Below are 6,199 nucleotides of genomic sequence, written 5' to 3' on the forward strand. Positions count from 1 at the left end.
ACCTGCCTAAATGTAAAGTTAATTTAAAAACAACCGCATCTCCACGTGGTGAATGATGTTGATTGGGGTGGAGCTCTGGTGGTGCTTGTCTGCGTAGACGCTGAGCCGCAGTATGCCGAGCCTTTCATTTGTTTTCATTCATGTCACGCTGCGGTCAAATGCTCAAATGCGTATATAACCGCGTTCCATACCACACATTCTTTTTTGACATGGATGAAAACGAACGAAAGGCTCGGCATGCTGCGGCTCACCGTCTACGCAGACAAGCACCACCAGAATATCGCCCTAATCAACATCCTTCACCACGTGGAGATCCGGCTGTTTTTTTTTCCCTACACGAGCACGGAAGCACGTGCTCACGTGCTCGTAAGCACGTGAGCGCGTGAGCTCACGAGCAGGAGCACGAGTCCCCGACGCTGGACATTGGACGGACATACGGACATGGCTAGCCCCTAATGAGCTTCGCCCCTAAAACGGATCAAGCATTGAAAGGCATCGTTATCGTCAAGCGTCAAGTTTGTGTTGAGAATTTATTTATTCATTTACAGTTCCTAGCTACAGCCAGAAACCTAAAACGGTAGAGCACCAAGTGAGTTTACAAAGGTAAAATGCAGCGAAGCAAACCCAGAACACGACCTGATGACAGTACACTAATCAGATGGTTGCCGCTTTTCTTCAACGGAATGCTGTCATCATTAAAAAGGGCAACAATGCAGTTCTGTAAATGAACAACCGGAGACAAACAATGCAAGAGATTAACGACAAACGTGCGGTTATTGCGAAAGTCCCTAACACTAGCATTTAGATTGATGTGAGACACAGTAGAAGTACAGTCATGTATGGAAAACCTTTGGAAAAACCTATGGAAAAACCGGTACAAAAATATTAGGTCGCATCGACCCCGTCTTGCTTTTAACTCGACCAATCCTAAGCGATTGGATACATTCCCATACTAGCAGAGCTCGGGCACATTTCGTTTTCGGTGCAACGTTCGTGCAAACGATTTTGAACTCGCTCTAACCTCGCTGCAGCTGCGGCACTCAGGATGTTCTAGACTACCGACGCAACATCTAATTTAGGCAAAATAAGGCGTATGTAAAGTACAAAAACACATGAAGAATCTCGGAACACAGAACCAAGACGAGTAACAATGGCCAACACTTTAAAATAGACTAACAGGATAATTACAGCATCACTCTTGAGCTTAAGATTCCGTATCTAGCATAACGCCAAGATCCCGCATAACCGACACACGTTTAACAAGAACGTTGTCTTAGTAGTCGAATAGAAGAGGTAGGATTTTTGTGTTTGAGATATGGCTTGCGGTTTTGGAAAATTTACGTTGATTTTATTATCTGCACACAATGTTCACATATCATCAATGTATGTTGGCAACAAGGCACCGTCATGAAAACATTGCACTTTGCGATATAGCTTAATTCCTATCGTCAGCAAATCGAGACAGGGTGGAGTGCTGTATCACCTCATGAGTTATGTTTAGAAGCAAGTTAAAATGCGAAAGACCTAGGTTTGAGTTTTACGGCACTCCGGAAAGAACCATAAAAAGTGCGACCTGTCTCCCCCGTGGGAAACGCAGTTTGGTTTGTCTCGAAGATAGCTAAAAAACACGAACAGTAACAGATACTTGATCCAAGAAATTACCATTTGCTTAATAATATTTCGTGACTGATGCGATAAAAGGATTAATTGAAACAATCAAAATAGACTGTATCAGTTTGCTCTCATCAGCAAACGCCCTATACCACGTCACTGAGGAAAGTGAAAAGGTTAGTTCGAGCGAAACGGCCGTTCATAAAGCCATGATGATTCTAAACTATGACACGTTTGAAGATGATGTACATATGGATGTGGGGAACAACCTTTTCAAAGATTTTCAAGAATGCATGTAACAAAAAAAATGTTGCTGTAGTTAGCCAGAAAGGTAGGTTCTTTTTATTTCAGTAACTTAATCAAAACATATTTTTTCCCAAGAGCTCGAGAACACAGATTGTTTGAATGAAAATTTAAATATGTGAACGTGCAAGGGAGGGCAAAATCATTTGCACAGTCTTTTACAAGGAAAGAGGGCAGACCGTCCTGACCACAAGACTCCTTTAGGGTACGCTTCTTAATGGCAACTAGAACGTCGTCAGGAGTAAAGACAGGTGGAGCGAAATGATTACATAATTGTGGAGGGCTGCCACAAGGATGTTGATTTTTAGGCGATGAACAGAAAGATCAGAAATGACTGGCGAAGAGATTACAGATATCAGCGGGATCAGAAATATACTCTCTATTGTCTAAAAAGGTAATATTATGTCCGCTGTCACTTTTCAGGGCGCCGAGTCACGTTCTGCTGAACAAAGGAATGGTAGACCTCTTTGTCACGATCGATAAGATGTTTGACCAGAGCTCCCCATTCTCGGTATTTTTCGCACGCAATGCCGGCGTGTGATCCTTTTGACAACCTTGTTGATGGAGTTTCTTACATACACATATTTACGAGTGCATTGCATCGGGCGGGGAGTATTGTGAATGTGACTCGAATCTAGACCTGTAAGTATGAATGCAAAAATAAATTTCGGTTTGTACTGGGTCCCCCCTGGCGGACAGCCAGGCCGAAGTGCCGGACGCTCTACGTCACGCAGCGGAGGCCTACGGGGGGGGTCACAGATTGGGCGGCGTTCGGCTGGGTCCCTCACTGAATACGAGGCCTCCGAGAGCTGACATAACGACCGCGGCCTCGCTATCTCGGAGGCTAACCCGCTGCTTCCTCCCAGGCTCATAGCGCTCCCCGATTTCCTCTGAGCGCAAGATGTGGCGACGAGGCGGGCGTGTGAGTCGCCGCCGGACGGCGCCACTCATCACCCGCGGATCTCCATTTTTCAGCGGGGCCGCAGCCTCTTCGGAGCGTGGATGACAAATCTTGGGGGCGGGTAATTTCAGAGGCGCCGTTCGAAACCGTCGGCGCTTCGGGCCTCTCATTTCTCATCTGCCAGAATTGTTTAGCAGCGCAGCAGACCCTTTTCCTGGGCGCCGGGCCTCCCAGGATGGCGGCCGTACCAGATCGGTTTCTCTTTTATTTTGCTTCTTTATTCCTGCTTTAAAATAATATTAATAAAACAAAAAAAAACATAACCCCCCCCCCCCCCCCCTTCCTTTCAATTTTTTCTTCACAGCATTGCGCGATGCTCTGTTTGCAATCCAGGGCTGCGCCTTTTTGTAACTGTGGCGTGGCTTGCGAGGACTTTTTCGTCTTTCTTGGGAGGCCTGGGGGGGAGGGGGGGGGGGGGAGGGGGTCGAGGGGGGTGAGATGGGGGTTGCTTTTATTGAGTGTGAAAAACGCGCAGATCTCTATTGCGTAGTTCAAGTCACAAACTAAATGGCATATTGACGGTTTCATAACCGTGGTACCCCTCGATGGCTGTTTGTTCTCCGCTGAAAGTCGTTGTTCAATCCAGGGATGCATTGTTCCCAACTTTCCATCGACGATCACGCATTGGCACATATCGAACACTTTCAACGGGAGCTCAATTATCAGTTCAAAATGGAATCCATGCAATGAGCGGTGCAAGCGTGGATTCTGCACTCGTCATTATTGGGACACAAAATTGCAGCGTACAGGCTCTTGTACATAAACTCGTGATTGTAAACGAACATAGTCTTTGTTTACACACATGCCCGCGCCTCATCTGGCCGCACATGCGCGATCGGGTGTGGGAAAGCTGAGCGTCGTCCCCCATTAGCACACAATTGGAATGCGATACTGTTGGCGTCGGTGTTAGTAAAAAGATTCTCTCTCCGAACCTCCTTCGCATTGTATGAAGCTATCAATCCCAATGTTATTGTTTTTGTGCCCTACGTGTTTTGCTTGCTTGTTTGTTTGCGAGCTGTATGTTTGTAAAGGGTGCCAAGGGGTCGTCAAGTTGTTTTCTGACACCTTTTTCCTAGGTTTCATTCATTGATGTAACGTTGATGGTAATGAAACACAGTGAATATTATTATTACTTTTTCTTTTACTATAACTATTATTGTTAGTAGTAGTAGCAGTAGTAGTAATAATGTTATTATTATTATTATAACCAATTTGCCCCAATCGTTCTGAAAGATGCCTTCCTCACAGCCGGTATAATTTCTCTATACGTGACTTCATTGGAATGAACCATTATTTTGCGGATGTCAACTGGGCAGTTCTGGAAACTCTCGATGTAAATGAGCCAGTTATTTACGATTTGTTTAGAATATAAAAGCTTTAGAGTAGGAGGAAAACTCCCAGCGCTCATTTACGCCGACGAAATGGTGCTGATGGCGGACTCACTGCAGGGCCTGCAGGGGCTCATGAACGAGTGTGGTGCAATGGGAGAGGCCCCGCGGCTTAGCTTCAGTTCGCAAAAATCTGGCTGATGGCCTTCGGGGCAGCAGAGGAAAACGGGACCGCCAACCTGTTCATTCAGTTTAACTTTGTACCTTGGGTGGACCGCAACAAATATCTGGGTATAAACCTACAGAAGAGACACCACTACCTCCTAGAGCACGAGATGAAGGTCAAGGCGAAGAGCAGGAGGAGCAAGGGCATAGTAACGGCCAGAGTCCACTGGGGTATATACCCGATACCAGATCACCCAAGCGGTCTGGAAGATGGTGGCGGTGCCGGGTCTTACGTTCGGCAACTAGGTGTTGTGCCTGTCATCAGGTACCCGCCAATACCTCGAGGTCCGACAGAGGGAGATGGGAAGGTCCACACTAGGAGCAAGCCGAACAGCACCGAACGAGGCCGTCCAAGGAGACATGGGCTGGTCCAATTTTGAGGTCAGGCAGGCCCGACCCAAGCTGGACTTCGAGCGAGGCCTCAGCCGGATGAGCGAAGAGCGCTGGACCAGACAAACTTTCAAGTACGCGTATCTTCGGTCCGTCCCAACCCGGTGGGTGCGAAGGACGCGCCAGCTGGCACAGCGGTACGAGGTCAGCGGTCCACTCCTCTACCCAGCCTCGGAGCAGCCGGAACTACAGCAGAGCATCCGCACGAGGGTGATCGAGGGCGAGACGCGGCGGTGGGCGGAAGCAGCACGTCGGAAACCAGCACTGGCTCTGTATGCAAGAGAGAAGCAGGAGGCGAAGCGAATACCTTTCATGGACAACAGCAAGTGCAGTGCACTGCTTGCGGACGCCCGATGCGGCATGTTGCGGACCCGCGTGCTCCGCACGAAGTACATGGACGTGGAAGTGAAGTGATTCATGTGCGCGCAAGGAGCAGACGAGACGGCGGAGCACGTCCTACTGGAATGCACGGGCCTAAAACCGGAGCTTACGTACGAGCCAGACATGGCGGTGGCGCTGGGCTTCCAGGGCGTTGACGAGCAGTACGCCGCCGATAGTCCGCAGCCAGTGGAGGTGACGAAGAGGAGACTGGAGTGCTGGTGGAGGAGGGCAAGGGAACACAACTACGACATTGGCTAGTGTAGCTGATAGCCAGGCTAGATCCAGCGCTGCTGAGAGCCCCGGATACAAAGGGGTTAGTCCCAAATCCAATCTAATCCAACCCAATCCAATTCCAGCCCCGCTCTCCTGGTTTCCCCGTTCCTCCTCTTGGACGGGTTGGCGGACGCCGTCCCGACCGAGGAGGATAGTGCGTGTCCCGACTCCCGACCGGTTTGGCAGAGGCCGAGGGGGGGCTAGCCCCGACCGGTTTCAGAGAAATGGGAAGGGGAGAGTAACTGGTTGACTGGCCCGCCTCAGTTGTGTCAGTATGTACTGAAAATGCCACCGGGATAGGGGGCGAAACGTATAAACCTTGTTATTACCATTTTGTTGTGTTATGCGAGTGTAAACGTTTTTAATAATGAGTTCACCTGGCTTTTGAAACATTTTTTTTCCTTTTATATTCTTTTCCAGTGTTTTATATTTATGCATATCTACCAACTAGCCCAACTTTGTACCTTATAAGAGTATCTGTGTGTGAGTATTGTTTTAAAATATATATGAAAATTTACACACATGTTGGTCGGTCGTATATTATCCTCCTGAATACCATAAAATAAAGCATAGTGAACGCGAAGTAATTGCTACGCCACGTCGGGATGCATTTGTAACCTAATTAACGCACAATTTAAGTTTGGTGCTTGCTTCTTTCAGATAAAAATGCAGCTTACGCCCCTCCTACATATTTTTTTTTGTTGCGTTGACGCTACTTTCTGTTCAG

General features: G+C 48.0%; 1 pseudogene; it reads left to right on the forward strand.

Moving 5' to 3' along the window:
• The first annotated feature begins 1,836 nt into the window (after positions 1–1,836).
• On the forward strand, positions 1,837–5,457 carry LOC115322666 (annotated as a pseudogene).
• The last annotated feature ends 742 nt before the right edge of the window (positions 5,458–6,199 follow it).

This window comes from Ixodes scapularis, unplaced genomic scaffold, assembly GCF_016920785.2.
Source record: "Ixodes scapularis isolate PalLabHiFi unplaced genomic scaffold, ASM1692078v2 PGA_scaffold3__209_contigs__length_174095766, whole genome shotgun sequence".
NCBI lineage: Eukaryota > Metazoa > Arthropoda > Arachnida > Ixodida > Ixodidae > Ixodes > Ixodes scapularis.